The following is a 16,165-nucleotide window of genomic DNA, read 5'->3' on the forward strand; positions in this document are numbered from 1 at the left end:
CCAAATGCGTATCATTTACGAAAAGGAATGAAGTACATGCTACAGTGTTAATGAACCTCAAAGCCCATTATGGTAAGTCAAAGAAGTTAGACACAAAAGTTCACAGATTGGTTAACTCCATGTGTACTAAATGTCCAGAATAGCTAAATCGGTTGTGACAGAATACAGATTAGTGGCTGCTAGAGGCTGGGAGACGGGAAGAATGGGCGAGTGACTGCTTACTGGGCATGAGGTCTCTTCTCTTCTGGGCCATAAAAGACTTCTGGAACGAGATTGAGGTGATAGTTGATCAACATTATGAATGTACTAAAGGCATTAAATTTTGCACTTTAAAACGGCAAGTTTTGGTTATGTAGATTTCATCTCAATAAAGTGTAGGTCTAATGGAAGCTTGTTCACTTTGGACTATAACAATATGAGAAATCTAAATCCATTCCTCCTCCTCTCACATACAAATTCTATATTATTGGTATGTTGACTAAGGATTGTCCTTTAGACTTTCCAGAATTTTCATGCAATGCTATTTAATTTATAATAAATCATTAAACGTCATTAGGATCAGGGGTGCTTTGTGCTAACATGACTGTTCTCATGCTCGCTTTGGCAGCATATAGCCTAAAACTGGAACCACACAGAGAAGATTAGCATCACCCCTTTGCGAGGATGACACACAAATATGACTGTCCTCAGCTGTTATATTTGGAAAGTGTAAAGTGAGCCAGATGTGGTGGAAACCCAATGATCCCTTCCTCTCAACCTCTAGGGGCCACATCATTCGTTTGACCTTAGGCATGAATGATTGCTTTTGTTGCTTAAAATACTCACTACTAGGGGGGCGCCTGGGTGGCACAGTCGGTTAAGCGTCCGACTTCAGCCAGGTCATGATCTCACGGTCCGTGAGTTCGAGCCCCGCATCAGGCTCTGGGCTGATGGCTCGGAGCCTGGAGCCTGTTTCTCATTCTGTGTCTCCCTCTCTCTCTGCCCCTCCCCGGTTCATGCTCTGTCTCTCTCTGTCCCAAAAATAAATAAACGTTGAAAAAAAAATTAAAAAAAAAATACTCACTACTAGGTCGTTGCCAAGATTGATTCTGACGAGTGATGAAAAGGAATGCTATCTTCAAAGCCTTAAATTGTGTAGAGGATGTAGTAAGGAGATATACACATTCCAGTCAACAAGAATCATAATACTCTTTTCTTTCTTTCTTTCTTTCTTTCTTTCTTTCTTTCTTTCTTTCTTTCTTTCTTTCTTTCTTTCCTTCCTTCCTTCCTTCCTTCCTTCCTTTAAAGTTTAGTTATTATTGAGAGACAAAGAGAGACAGAGCATGAGCAGGGGAGGGGCAGAGAGAGGAGGAGACACAGAATCCGAAGCAGTCCCCAGGCTCTGATCTGTCAGCACAGAGCCCGACGCGGGGCTCGAACTCACAAACCGCGAGATCATGACTTGAGCCAGAGTCGGCCACTTAACCCCTGAGGCATCCAGGCACCCTAAGACTTTTAATACTCTTTCTAACACATGATTCTGCTTCTCAGACCTTCATTGGCACTGAAATGTAAATTTTTCAGTGAGTCTTACATATTCTGCCTCTCCTATAAAGAATTTATTAATCCCTAGAAAATCTGTTCAGTACCTATCATGTGTCAGAAACTGCTCTAGAAATCAGAGAGACAAAGGTAAATGGTTCCTGAAACCTTGACCTCAATGTGCTGATATTGGAGAAGGGGAAAACATCCAAAGGGGGGGGGAAAGTGTGAGAGAGAGTTTCACATTCTACTGCAGATGTAAGACCAGAAAAACTGGGATTAAAAAACAAGTAAAATTTTACCTGGACAATGGGTGTGAAAGGGAATAACTACATAGATGAATTCAGGAAAGGCTTTAGAGAGGCAATGGCCTTATAGTTTATTCTTGCAAGAGGCGTAAGTGTTTTCTAAGTATAGTGTAGAAGGGTGCATTCCAGAAGGAAGGAACAGAGGGAAAATGAAACAAGGAGGAAGAAATAGCATGTTATATTTGCAAAACTGAAAATATTTCAGTATGGCCCAAGTCCGAGATGTCCAAGGCTGAAGGTCAAGTCGTGGACTATCCGGTGAGAGAGCCCAGAGGGGCAGATACAGCACATGACGTTTCACTCTCTCCTACTGTTAATGGATACCCACTGAAGGGTTAGAAGTGATGAGCAGCTCTCGTGGGTTAAATTGCGTTTCCCAAAAATGTTATCCTGGAGCCCTAACTCCCAGTGCTTCGGTTGTGGTGTTTTGTTATTGCAGCCTATGCAGCCTAGCCAACTACTACAGATTTTAGTACCGGGAAACGGAGTGGGGTGCTGCTGAAACAAACACCTGAACATGTGGAATTGGCCTGGGAATTCCCATGTTTTGAGGTGATTGATTAGAAAAAGCCTAGATGGCCTTGAAAAGATTGTTGGTAGAAATATGGACATTAAAACAGAGTCTTGTGAGGGCTCAGAAACAAAGGAGAGCAGTGGGGAAAGCTTTTTTCATCAGAGAGAATCTGTATCTCTCTCTGTATCATTATCATGATCATAATCCTGAACAGAATGTTGCTAAAAATAGGAATGTTAGAGGTGCTTCTTGTGAGGTCTTAGATGGAAATGAGAAACATAGTATTGGAGACTGGAAGAAAGGCAATCCTTATTATAAAGTGACAGAATTGTTAGCTGAATTATGTTGTGTTGGATGGGGAGTATCTCTTGTGAGCAGTAAACTTGAATATTTAGCTGAGGAGATTTCTTAAGCCAAGTGGTAAGGGTGCTGCCTGGGTTCTCCTAGCTACTTACAGTAAAATTCGAGAGGATATAGGTAAATTGAAGAGAGAATTATTAAGCAAAAAGGGAACAGAACTCGAGGAGGTGGAAAATTCTTAGCTTATCCACGCCACAAAAAAAAAGAAAGAAAGAAAGAAAGAAAGAAAGAAAGAAAGAAAGAAAGAAGAAAAAGAAAAAGCAAGCTTTCCAGAGAATTCCACTTCAGAGACCAGTGTGGCTGCCCATGCCACCAAAAGCCCAGAGTGCACAGGTCTGGGGGTTAGGACCTTCTCCACTTCAGTTGAAGATGGCAGGGCCACCTCATTGATATGGTGAGCCGAGACAACAGAGCATTGTCCCAGTGAGGATTGTTCTGGATCCTTAAAATCTAATGGAATTTGCCCCACTAATTTTCAGACTTGCTTGAGACCCATTACCCCTTTCTTCTTTCTTATGTGTCCATTTTGGAATGGGAATGTCTATCCTATGCCTGTCCCACTGCTGTATTTTGGAGGCAGATAACTTGTCTGCCTTCACAGGTACACAAATGGAGAGGAATATTGCCCCAAGAGGATCATACTCCAAGTATCACCCATATGTTATTTACATAACAGTAAATTTGGACTTATAGTTGATGCTGGGATAGGTTAAGTCTTTGGGAGATGTTCTGATTAGGTAAATATATTTTGAATGTGAGAAGGACATGAAATTTGGGGAGCCAGGGGCAGACTATAATGGGTTGAATTATGTTCCCCCAAATTTATATGTTGAAGTCCTAACACCCATACCTAAAGACTGTGGCTTTATTTAGAAATAGGGTCATTGCAGACATAATTAATTAAAATTAGGTCATACTGGAATAAGGTGGTCCCCTAATGTAATATGAAGTTATCGTTATGAAAAAATAATGTCAGATGAAGAGACAGATGATGTGAAAACATAGAACAAAAACATAGAAACCACAAGATACCTGAGGCTACCAAAGGCTAGGAGAGAGGCATGGAACAGATTCTCCCTCACAGCCCTGACAAAGAACCAACCTTGCCAACACTTTGATTTTGGACTTCTAGCCTCTAGAACCGCGAGACAATAAATTCGATTTTTAGGCTACCCTGTTCGTGGTACATTGTCATATACCCTGCCAGTTGCCTCTTTTCCAACCCCCCATCTCTACAAGTTTCCTGAGGAAGAGCTATGTAAACGCAGTGGTGCTACCTTAAGATTAAAGGTATACCAGGGCCACTTACCCCAATTATGAGATTTCTGCCAAAGATGGACTAAAGTGTTCAACTTAGCAAAAGGTTAAACAGGATTTTCACCTATTGCTAAAGTCAGAATCCACGTTGTTGCATCTTGCCATATGTTGGCCGGCTGCATGGATAAAGGAGTTAAAAGAGCTGATAGGACCTGATAAGGGTAGGCTTTATTACCATGTATTGAGTCGGGGCCAAAGAAGATGAGACATGAAAGGCTGTGAGCTATGAGCGGAGTTCTTGCCTTTTCAACATATTGTGATCATGCCAGTAAGAGTAGGTCACAGTGAGACCCTTAGCCCTAGGAGCAGAGAAAGCTGAAACGGGGAGATGTGGAGAAACACCTGGTATGGGCAAGGGTGTTTCTGAGTGTTCCTTTCTTTCTATATTCTTTTTTTTTTTTTTTTAGTTTATTTATTTATTTTGAGATAGAGACAGCGAGAATGGGGGAGGGGCAGGGAGAGGGAAGCAGAGAATCCCAAGCAGGCTCTGTGCCTGCCAGCACAGAGCCCCATTCAGGGCTTGAACTCACGAGCCCTGAGATCATGACCTGGACCAAAATCAAGAGTCCGACGCTCACCCAACTTAGCCACCCAGGCACCCCCTGTATTTTCTATATTCTATTAATGTTTTTTCTCTTAATCTGTTGGGATTAACAGTCAATCCTATGGGAAGACAAAGATATGACTGACTGTTCCCCTCACGGAATGAGGCCCGCAGATAACTTCCTCACTCCTACTGAAGTTGGCTCCCGGAGGACTCTCGAACAGAACAAAACAGGAGTTAAGTTTAAGGCCATGCCTTAAATGCCAAAACCCATCACTGATTCTATTTCCCGACTTCAATTTTGACAAACTACATTGTCCAATTTATTTTGCCATAGGTTTTACAATGAGGACAGCATGCTAACGTAGCCCTAATCACGCATTGACAGCAATATGGAAAAGCTCACGATCTGAATATGAACATCTTGATATGAACCACCTTGAATTATTAAAATGCTCCAGAAATTATGGCGAAAAATAAAATTTCTTCTCCCCAGAGAGAAATTAATATGCCAATGAAACTAAAATGGAACATTCTTGCATCCCAATTTATGATTCTGTTCAGATCTAGCCAGGAGAGCCTTTCACAGATATTTGAGCGGAGTCTAGGTTTTCCTTTCCCGCAGTCCCATACGGCCTATCACAACTTTTCTTAAAATGGGTAGTTCCTTTGAGTACCTCCAAAGCTGATAACTCCAAGTTTCTCACTGCGTTCTACTCTTCGACAGTTTCAAAGAGGTATTAGGACAAAGTGACATCACAGCCAGAATGTGTGAGACCCCCAACTTAATTCTTCTTTCCATGATTGTTTTGACTATTCAGGGTCCCTAGAATTTTCCTATGAATTTCAAGGTCAACCTGTTAATTGCTGCAAAAAATAAAAATAAAACAGCTAATTCGATAGGAATTGTGTTGGATCTGTACATCGCATTGGGGTGTATTGAGACCTTAACTATAAGTTTTCCAATTCATGAACACAGGCTGTAGTTCCCGTTATTTAGTTCTTCAATTTCTGTCAGTGATGTTTTGTAGTTTTTAGTGTACAAGTGTAGCACTTGTCAGCTTTTTGTTCGATTTGCTTTTATGTACTTCATTCTTTTTGATACTGTTGTAAATAGAGTTGCTTTCTTAATTTCCTCTTCAGATTGTGTATTTCTAGTTCATAAAAATTCAATAGATTTTTAAAATACTGATACTACATTTTGTAGTCTTGCTGGGCTCATTTGTAGCTCCAAGTAGTGTGTGTGTGTGTGTGTGTGTGTGTGTGTGTGTGTGTGTGTGTAAATTCCATAAAATTTTCAGTGTTCAAGGTCATGTCATCTACAAATATAGTATTATCTCTTCCTTTAAAATCTGGGTGCCTTTTATTTCTTTTTCTTGTCTAATTGCCCTGAGAACAACCTCCAATGCTGAGTAGAAGTGATGAGAGCAGACATACTTGTCCTGTTCCTGATCTTAGGTAGAAAGCTTTCAGTCTTTCACTATTAAGTATAATGACACCAGTAGGTTTTTCATAGATGCCCTTTATCAGGTTAAAGTTCACTTCTATTCTTCATTTTTTTTACTGTTTTTATCATGAAAGATGTCAAAGTTTGTCAAATGCTATTTCTGTGTCTATTGAGATGCTCTTGTGCTTTTTAATGAGATAGAATTCACATAAGTAAAACTCACCATTTCAACCAATTTAACGTGTATAGTATAGTGGCTTCTAGTATATTCACGGTGTTGTGCAATCATCACCACAACCTAATTATAGAACATTTCCAACACTTCAAAAAGAAATTTTGTACTTTCCAGCTACCTCTTTTCCTCAGTCCTTGAAAACCAGTAACCTACATTCTTCCTCTAATGGATTTATCTAATGTGGACATTTCATAAAACTGGAATCATACAATCTGTGGCCTTTTGTGTCTGGCTTCTTTCACTTGGCATATTTTCAAGGTTCATCTATGTAATTAGCATGCATCAGTACTTAATTCTTTTTGTGGGTGAATGTTATTCAGTTGTATAGATAGACCATTTTGTTTTTCCTTGCATCTGTTGGTGGACATTTGGGTCATTTCCACATTGTTATGAATAATGTTGCTAGAAACATTTATATGCAAGGGTTTGTGTGAACCTGGTTCCAGTTCTGGTGCGTATACACATAGGAGTAAAATTGCCATGTTGTGTGGTAAACCTACTCTAAATTTTTGAGAAACTGACAAACTGTTTTCCATAGTTGCGTCACCTTTTTGCAATCCCACAACAATTTATGAATGTACCAATTTCGTCACCTCTTTGCCAACATTATTTTCCATTTTTGAAAAATTATAGTCATTCTAGTGGGTGTGAAGTCTCATATAACTTTGAACATTTCTGTAATGACTAATGATGAGCATCTTTCCATGTGCTATGGGACATTTGTATATTCTTTGGAGAATTATCTATTTGAGCACTTCTTTGCTCATTTAAAAAATCGAGTTATTTATATTTCACTGTTGGATTGCAAGAATTCTGACTAAACCCTTATTGCATATATGACTTGCCAATATTTTCTCAGTGCTGTGGGATATGGTTATTTACTTTCTTGACAGTGTCTTTTGTCATGCAAAAACTAATTTTGATTAAATTAACACACCTATATTTTCTTTTGTTGCTTGTGCTTTTGGTATTATATTTAAGAAACCATTGACTATCAAAGGTCATGGATATTTATACCTATGCTTACTGCTAAGAATTTTGTGGATTTATTTGTCACATTAAGTCGTTCATCCAATTTGAGTTAATGTTTATAAACAGAGTGAGGCAGGAGTCCAAAGTAATTATTTTGCCTGTGGATTTTGGGTTTTTTTTTTTTTTTTAGCACTATTCATTAAAAAGACTATTTTTTCCATTTAATTATCTTGACATTCTTGTTAAAAATCAATTGACCATTAATATGAGAGTTCTAGGGGTGCCTGGGTGGCGCAGTCGGTTAAGCGTCCGACTTCAGCCAGGTCACGATCTCGCGGTCCGTGAGTTCGAGCCCCGCGTCAGGCTCTGGACTGATGGCTCAGAGCCTGGAGCCTGTTTCCGATTCTGTGTCTCCCTCTCTCTCTGCCCCTCCCCCGTTCATGCTCTGTCTCTCTCTGTCCCAAAAATAAATAAACGTTGAAAAAAAAATTTAAAAAAAAATATGAGAGTTCTAAACTCTTAATTCACTATATTTTATCTTATATATTTCATATATATATATGAATATATTTTTATATCTTATATATTTCTTATATATTTCATATTTCTTATATATTTCATATATATTATGAATATATTTCATCTATATTTTATATAGATGAAATATTTCATATTTCATCTAGATGAAATATATATATTTCATCTTATATATTTCATATATATGATCTAGATGTGTATGTATGTGTATCCTTTGCCAGTTCCATGGTGAACTTGTTTATTATTTCTTGTATTTGTTGAATGTTTAGAGCTTTTTATACAGATAACATAATTATTTTCTTTTTAAAAAAAATGTTTATTTTTGAGAAAGAGTGCACACATGAGTCAGGGAAGGGCAGGGAGAGAGGGAGACAGGGAATCCCAAGCAGGTTCCAGGCTCTGAGCTGTCAGCGCAGAGCCCCATGTGGGGCTCAAATTCACAAACCCATGGGATCATGACATGAACCAAAATCAAGAGTCAGATGCCCAACTCAGATGCCCCCAGATAATATAATTAGCAGATAGAAATAGTTTTACTTCATCCTTTCTAATCTGGATACCTTTTATTTCTTTTTCTTATTTAATTACCTTGGCAAGTATTTCCAATACAATTTTGAATAAACGTGGTGAGAGAAGACATCTTGTATTGTCCCTGGTCTCATGGGGAATGCTTTCAGTCTTTCACTATTAAGTATGATATTAGCTGTTGGTTTTGGGGAGATGTCCTTTATTAGGATGAAGATGTTCCCATTTATTTCTAGCTTGTTGAGTGTTTTTATCATGAAAGGGCGTTGAATTACTTATGATGGTTTTTTCCTGCATATATTCAGATGGTGATGTATTTTTCATTATTTTATTAATATAGTGTATTATATTTATTGTTTTTCATATGTTGATCTGTTATTGCATTCCTGGGACAAATTCCAGTTAGTTATGGTATATAATCCTTTTAATATGCTGCTAGATTCAGTGGGCTAGTACTTTGTTAGTGATTTTTGAGCGTATGTTTATAAAGAATTTTCATCTATAGTTTCCTTTCCAAATGATATCTTTCTCTTGTTCGGTTATCAGGGTAATACTGGTCTCATACATTAGGAAGTGTTCCATTTCCATTTTTTGGAAGAGTTTCAGAAGTATTGACATTAGTTCTCTTTAAATGTTTGGTAGAATTCATCAGTGAAGCCATTTGCTCCTGTGTTTTTCTTTGTTGGAAATGTTTAATTACTGACTGAATTGCCTTACTTGTTATAGGTCTGTTCAGTTATCAATATATTCATGAATCAGTTTTGGTAGTTTGTGTATTTCTTCAAATTTATTTTATCCAGGCTACTAATTTACAGTTGTCCATTTTATTCTCATAGTCCTTTTTATTTTTATAAGGCTGTTAGTAAGTAATGTTCCTGCTTTCATTCCTGATTTTAGTAATTTGATTTTTCTTTTTTCTATTTGTCAGGCCGGTTAAAATTTTGTCAATTTTGTTGATCTTTTCAAATAACCAAACTTTGGTTTCATTGATTATCCTGTTGACTTTTATTTTTCCTATTTCATTTTTGCTGGTCTGATTTTTACTATTTACGTCCTTCTTGTTTGGGGTTTAGTGTGCTCTTTTCTCGTTTCTTAAGTAACATGTTAGGTTATATATAGACTTGAGATATTTCTTGTTTTTTAATGTAGACATATACAGCTTTTAATTTTCTTCTTAGAACTCCGTTCACTGCATTCTCTACCTTTTGCTATGTTGTGTTTTCATTTTACTTCATCTCAAAGTATCTTCTAATTTCCCTTGTGATTTCTTTTTTGACCCATTTGTTATTTATATTTCATTTGTTTAATTTTATATAATTGTTTTTCCAAACTTCCTTCTGTTATTGATATTCAAGTTATTTCTCTCTTACTGCTTTAAAAATTCTCTGGCTTTGAATTTTGACAGTTTCATTATGATGTATCTTAGTGTGGGCATCTCTTTGAATTTATCCTGCTCAGAGTTAACTGAGTCTTTTGGGTGTTGTACATTTATGTTTTTCATAATATTTGGAAAATTTTCAACTATTATTTCTCTAAATCTCTCTACCCTGTTCTATCTCTCTTCTGTTGCTGGGACTCCCACCATGTGTATATTGTTGCATTTGATATTGTGCCACTAGTCTCTGATGCTCTGCTCATGTTTCTTACATTTTATAATCTCAATTTACCTATCGTCAGACTCCTTGATTCTTTTTTCTCAGATGTTCTGTTGAGCCCTATTAGGAACTGACTTGTGTCCCCCCAAAATTCATATGTTGAAATCCTACTTCCTATTACTTTAAAATTTGATTGTATTTGGAGAAAAAGTCTTTAAATAGATATTAAGATTAAATGAGATCATAAGGGGGTTCCCTAATCCAATATATCTGATGTCTCTATAAGAAGACGAAGGAAGAGACCAGCGATGCATGCACACCAAAAACAGCCCATGTGAGGACACAGTGAGAAGGCCAACTTTGCTTACACCTTGATCATGGGCTTCTAGCCTCCAGAATTGTGAGAAAATAAATTTCTATTGTTTAATCCATCCAGTCTGTGGTATTTTATTACGGTAGCCCTCGCCAACCAATATAAACCTCTCTAGTAGATGTTTCATTGTTGTAATTGTATTTTTGATTCAGAATTCTTATGTCTTTTAAAAGAAAATAATTTCTATGTCTTCATTAATATTTTCTATTTGGTGAGACATTATTCTCATACATTAATTATTTAGGCATCATTTCTTTTAGCTCTTTGACTATATATACTTCATTTAAAATCTTGGGGCGCCTGGGTGGCGCAGTCGGTTAAGCGTCTGACTTCAGCCAGGTCACAATCTCGCGGTCCGTGAGTTCGAGCCCCGCGTCGGGCTCTGGGCTGATGGCTCAGAGCCTGGAGCCTGTTTCTGATTCTGTGTCTCCCTCTCTCTCTGCCCCTCCCCTGTTCATGCTCTGTCTCTCTCTGTCCCAAAAATAAATAAACGTTGAAAAAAAAAATCTTTAGTAAGTCCAACTTTTGGGTTTCCTCAGGAATAGTTTCTGTTGGGTACCTTCCCACCTATGTATGGGCATACCTGTTTCTTTGCATATCACAGAGTCACTTTTTGTTGTTGTTGTCCCAAACCCCACATTTTAAATAATATAATATGGCAACTCTGGATAGATATCTTCTCTGTCTTTGTTGGCATTGCTGATTGTTGTTGTTATCGTTGCTACTTTATTATTGCCATTGTTGTTTAGTAATTTTTCTGAACTAATTCAATAAAGTTTGTATTCCTTTTCAAATGTGTATTTGTATTCCTTTTCAAATGTGGCTACTGAAATCCTTGCTTGGTTAGCTTAATGGTCTCTAATGATTGGAAAGATATTTCCTTAAGTCTTTGCAATCAATAATTCTCCAAGTCTTTGTCAAGAGGCTTTGTGTGTGTGTTGGGGCACACTGTCAGTGCTAAGTCAGGTAGTTTACAACTACCTTTGTCCTTCACTTTCTGATTGTGCATTACCTCAAGGTAAGCCTAATGTGAGAGCTTGGGGCCTTCTCAGGTCTTTTGCAAACCACCTTACATATGTGCATGGCCTGCATCATTCCCCAGAATTTATTTAAGCTTTTTCAACATGCTTCTGAACCTCTCATTCCCTATCTTTTCTTAAGATTTCTGGTTAGCTCATTGTTTGCTCCAACTGTTATCACCACTGCAGGCAGTTCTGTAGTTAAACAATCATCACTGCTTGTCTTTCTTTGATAGACACTCTCAGGAAAAAGGCTATTTCCACTAGGTGACCTCTGGGTCAGGTCAAATAAAGAAGTCTTGTGAGTGACTTTTTTCAGGGGACTGCCAGGCAGGTCCAATCATGTCAAATACACTGGAAATTGGCCTTTGGAAGAGGTCATACCTTCTCCAGTGGCTACTAGATTTCTGGTTTTCACCATGATTGTGGCATACTGGTTTTTAAGGCTACTTCAGGGCTGAGAGGAGAGAAATAGGACTTGGGCAGAATAAAACACCACAAAGCTGGCTGTTTTTACTGAGATTCAGAGCTTCTCTTGAATCTCCCTGGATTCTCCCTTGAATCTCCCTGGATATCTGTAAGCCTTTTGTTCATTTCCCAAACTTTTAAAAATGTCGATTTGATGGGGCTTTTTTTTTTTTTGCCAATGTTCTTGTTGTTTTTATAAGACGATTGCTTTTAGGAGTTCTTACTTTGCCATTCCTGTTATCACTCCTATTAATTTCTTATTTAATATGTTCGTGGTCACCAAATTTATTCTTCATGCTTTCAATCGTTCTAAAATTATTGAGAATTAGTTTATGGCTTCTCATGCGATCCATACTATTGTATATACTACGGATAGTTGAAAAAAATTGGAATTTTGCCGTCAGTTCTAATGTTCTTTTATGGCAAATTGTTAAAATTGCTGCTAAAATATTCTATGTCATTACTAATTTATCTAATTATCATATCAGTTTATAAAAAAGGAATGTGAAAATACTTATAATTTTGAATTAATCTAATTTTCCCTTTAGTTTCTTATATTTTTTGCTTCACATGTTTTAAAGCACTATTTGTTGTTAGTTACGTACATTTTCATGGGTTCTTGATCGTTTGACTTTGTATCTCTAGTCATGTTCTTTCTCTTGAAGGACCTTTTGTCTGATATACACATAGAACGTTAGTTTTCTTTTGCTTAGTGTTGTGTACTGTAAAGTTTTCTATCCTTGTACTTTCATCCTGTGTGTGCCTTTACATTTCAAGGGTTTCTGTAAACCCCATGTAGTTAGTGTTTATACTCTTTTAGTGAATCTCACAATCTCTTTTTTTTAAAATTTTTTTTTTAACATTTATTTATTTTCGAGACAGAGAGAGACAGAGCATGAGCGGGGGAGGGTCAGAGAGAGGGAGACACAGAATCTGAAACAGGCTCCAGGCTCTGAGCTGTCAGCGCAGAGCCCGACGCGGGGCTTGAACTCATGGACCGCGAGATCATGACCTGAGCCGAAGTCGGACGCTTAACCGACCGAGCCACCCAGGCGCCCCTCACAATCTCTTTTTAATTACAGTGTTTGATTCATTCACACATAATGTAATCACGTGCTTGCATTTCAGGCTACTTGATAGCTATGTTTTATTTCACCCATCTGCTCTTTCTTTCTCCGTCCTTTCTTACCTTCTTCAGCATTTCTCAACCGTTTAAAAAATATTTTATTGTATCTCGTCTATTTACTTAATTTTATTTTGTATAATTTTAGTGGTTTCTAGGGAGGTTACAGTATCTAACTTATTACAAGATGCCTTCAAATAACTTTATACCATTTCATGAAAAATCAAGGTACGTTACAATAGGATAACGCCATTCAGACTTTCCTTCCTTTGCGGCCTCAAAGTTTTCCTAGTTTATTTTGTATATTTATGTTATTTTATAAACCCTCAATACATAGTAACTTTTTTTCATTTCAATGAGTTACTTACATTTTAAAGAAAAGCAATACTCACGTATAAAGCATAAAATAATGAACAATTAAAACGATCTGCTATTTTGCATTCCTTCCTGCTTAGAAAGCTTCTTTTAGCATTACTTGCGTTGTATGTCTGGTAAAGATGAATTCTTTTAGCTTTTGTCTATCTAAAAGTGTATTTACTTTGCTGTCATATGTGAAGGACGTTTTTGCTGAATATAGAATTCATGGTTGACAGCTTTTTCCCCTCAGGACTTTACAAAGACATTGCTCCATTTTGTCCTGTGTTTGGTCATTTGTATCAAGAAGTCAGCCAACATTCTTGACATGGTATCGCTTTATCCAATGTGTCTTTTTTTCCTGTTTGCCGGGTAAGAACTTCTTTTCATCTTAGCTTTTAAGCAGTTCTCTGTGAAGAGCTTACATGTGGGCTCCGTTGTATTTTTTCCTTCATAAGCTTGGCTAAATGACTAAATACCATTTATCATTTTTAGAAAACATTTTAGCTGCTTTCTCTTCATGGATTTCTTCTGCCTCATCCTCTGGCTACTCCTCTCTGGCACTCTAATTACATATATGTTATGCCATATAACATTACCCTACCTGTTTCACTTGCTTGGTTTGCTTTTGTTTCACCTTTATCCAAATTCAATGACGTTTTCCTCTGCTGTGCCAGTCTGCTGTTAGGCCCATCAAACTTACTCTTCCTCTCTGATATTGTCGCTTTCACTGTTAGTGTTCCCATTTAGTGTTATTATCTTGTTTTATTTTATGCTTACAGTTTCCACTTACGCAGTTAAATTCCCTCTCTGGTGTCTGCCTTTTCCACTGGATCCTTTCCTATATTTATTTTTGAGGCACTTTTCGTTCATCTGAACACCTTGGCCGTCTTTTGATCTGTTTCTCTTAACTACTTTGGCTTTGTTTCAGTCTCATGTAGATTCAGTTTACCACTGGATGTAATTGTTTTTCAGGATGGGGTTCTGGTTTCCTCCTCAGAATTGCTGGAAGTGTGAGCAGTTGTATGATTCTGGGGCTGTTAATGCTTTACAGCTTTGCTGACAGTTTTTGGGTCTGTGCAAACTTCTCTTTGCTTTGCAGCGCACCCCTCCACCCTACAGCCTTGCATTCACCGCTATAGGGAGTCTCAATCTGGCTGATTCGTTGCTGGCCTTCAGAGAGTCACTGCAGCACACTCCGTGAAACCAGAGTGCATCAGAAGGATTGATCTCAGCTCCCCGGCCTTGCCTCTGCTTTTTAATATTTTTTTTTAATGTTTATTTATTTCTGAGAGAGAGAGAGAGAGAGACAGAACGTGAATGGGGGAGGGGCAGAGAGAGAAGGAGACACAGAATCCCAAGCAGGCTCCAGGCTCCGAGCCATCAGCACAGAGCCCGATGCGGGGCTTGAACTCACAAACCGCAAGATCGTGACCTGAGCCAAAGTTGGCCACTTAACTGACTGAGCCACCCAGGCGCCCCATGCCACCTCTGCTTTTAACACATTTCCTTTGTGTTATCAGTGAAGGTCCATGGCAAAGAGTTGGTGGGTGACTAGGGCATGATTGTAAGTTTACTTAGTGTTTGATATTTTTTGCAAGACATGCTGATCTATCACGTGTGCCTATACTTTGGCATCATGGTTTTTTATAAGTCTTGCTGGCTTCTCTTTACCAGTCTCTGTTTGATTATGTCTGCCTCCGGGGCGCCTGGGTGGCGCAGTCGGTTAAGCCAGGTCACCTGGCTTCAGCCAGGTCACGATCTCACGGTCCGTGAGTTCGAGCCCCGCGTCAGGCTCTGAGCTGATGGCTCAGAGCCTGGAGCCTGTTTCCGATTCTGTGTCTCCCTCTCTCTCTGCCCCTCCCCCATTCATGCTCTGTCTCTCTCTGTCCCAAAAATAAATAAACGTTGATTATGTCTGCCTCCTCTGGCCTATTTAAGGGTAAATGTAGCTATAGGTTTCTTCCCTACTTGTCACTTTCTGGGGATTATTTAATTTAGGTTTACTTTTGTTTCAGGTCTTCAGTGAATTTTGAGTGTGATTATTTTCCGGCTTACTTGGATTGTTTACATCATTAGGGTAGGAATATTGGTTTTTTGCAATTTTCTATATTGTATGTGTAAGTCCATTATATTTTAATAAAGGATTTATCAAACTTAAATTTACTTCGATTTACAAGTATACGAAATTTATTATTTATTGCTTCTCTAACTTGTGAAACCCGTGGAATCAATAAAACCACAAATGGCATAAACCCAGGGATCATCCTAGGTGGACCTACTCTTTAGCTCAGCCTTGTATATTATAATTTGTTTCCTAGATCGTGAATAAGGAGCAGATAAGAGTTTGAATCCTGTCAGGGCTTGAATGCGACACCCTTTAAAAGAGGAAACCAAAAAAAAAAAAAATTACACTCTTTTTTTGCCTCAAAGGCTCCTTAGAGCTATCCGAAGTGTGTCTCTGAATTTAACAGTTATAAATGAGGACATAGCTCACTTTCTTTTAAGTTTCATTTGATTATTTGCACAATATAGGAAATAGCTAGCTCAGAGACCATAATGTCCACTGAACACGCTCATTTCTGCCTCTCTGCTTATCCAGATCTTACCTTTCCCTCAAGATCAAAAAGTCTTTCTTTGCTGAAAGTGGAGACCTTATGATTTTTTTGATCTGGGTCAGCGACCACTCTTTGTACACATGTCCACACACACATACAACTCAAGTGCTTACCTATTTTATATGCCACACTCGCATATTTAGGGTATAAGAATTTATGGGAGTCTGTGAACATCTAAGGCATTCATTATAGTTATAATAATGTGAATTTTTTGATAATATGAAATTTAAAAAATACATAGTTCACATTATCTAGACACATCCAGAATAGTAAAATATCAAGCTTATGTTAGAAGTTTCACATTTTCCTTACAAATTTCTCTAAACTAAAACTGT

At 37.9% G+C, this 16,165-nt stretch overlaps 1 non-coding gene across 1 annotated transcript; it reads left to right on the forward strand.

Moving 5' to 3' along the window:
* The first annotated feature begins 591 nt into the window (after positions 1-591).
* Positions 592-698, forward strand: LOC123595517. The gene has a single exon (XR_006711216.1). It is a non-coding gene; the product is annotated as a U6 spliceosomal RNA (small nuclear RNA).
* The last annotated feature ends 15,467 nt before the right edge of the window (positions 699-16,165 follow it).

Source organism: Leopardus geoffroyi, chromosome X (genome assembly GCF_018350155.1).
Source record: "Leopardus geoffroyi isolate Oge1 chromosome X, O.geoffroyi_Oge1_pat1.0, whole genome shotgun sequence".
Taxonomy (NCBI): Eukaryota; Metazoa; Chordata; class Mammalia; order Carnivora; family Felidae; genus Leopardus; species Leopardus geoffroyi.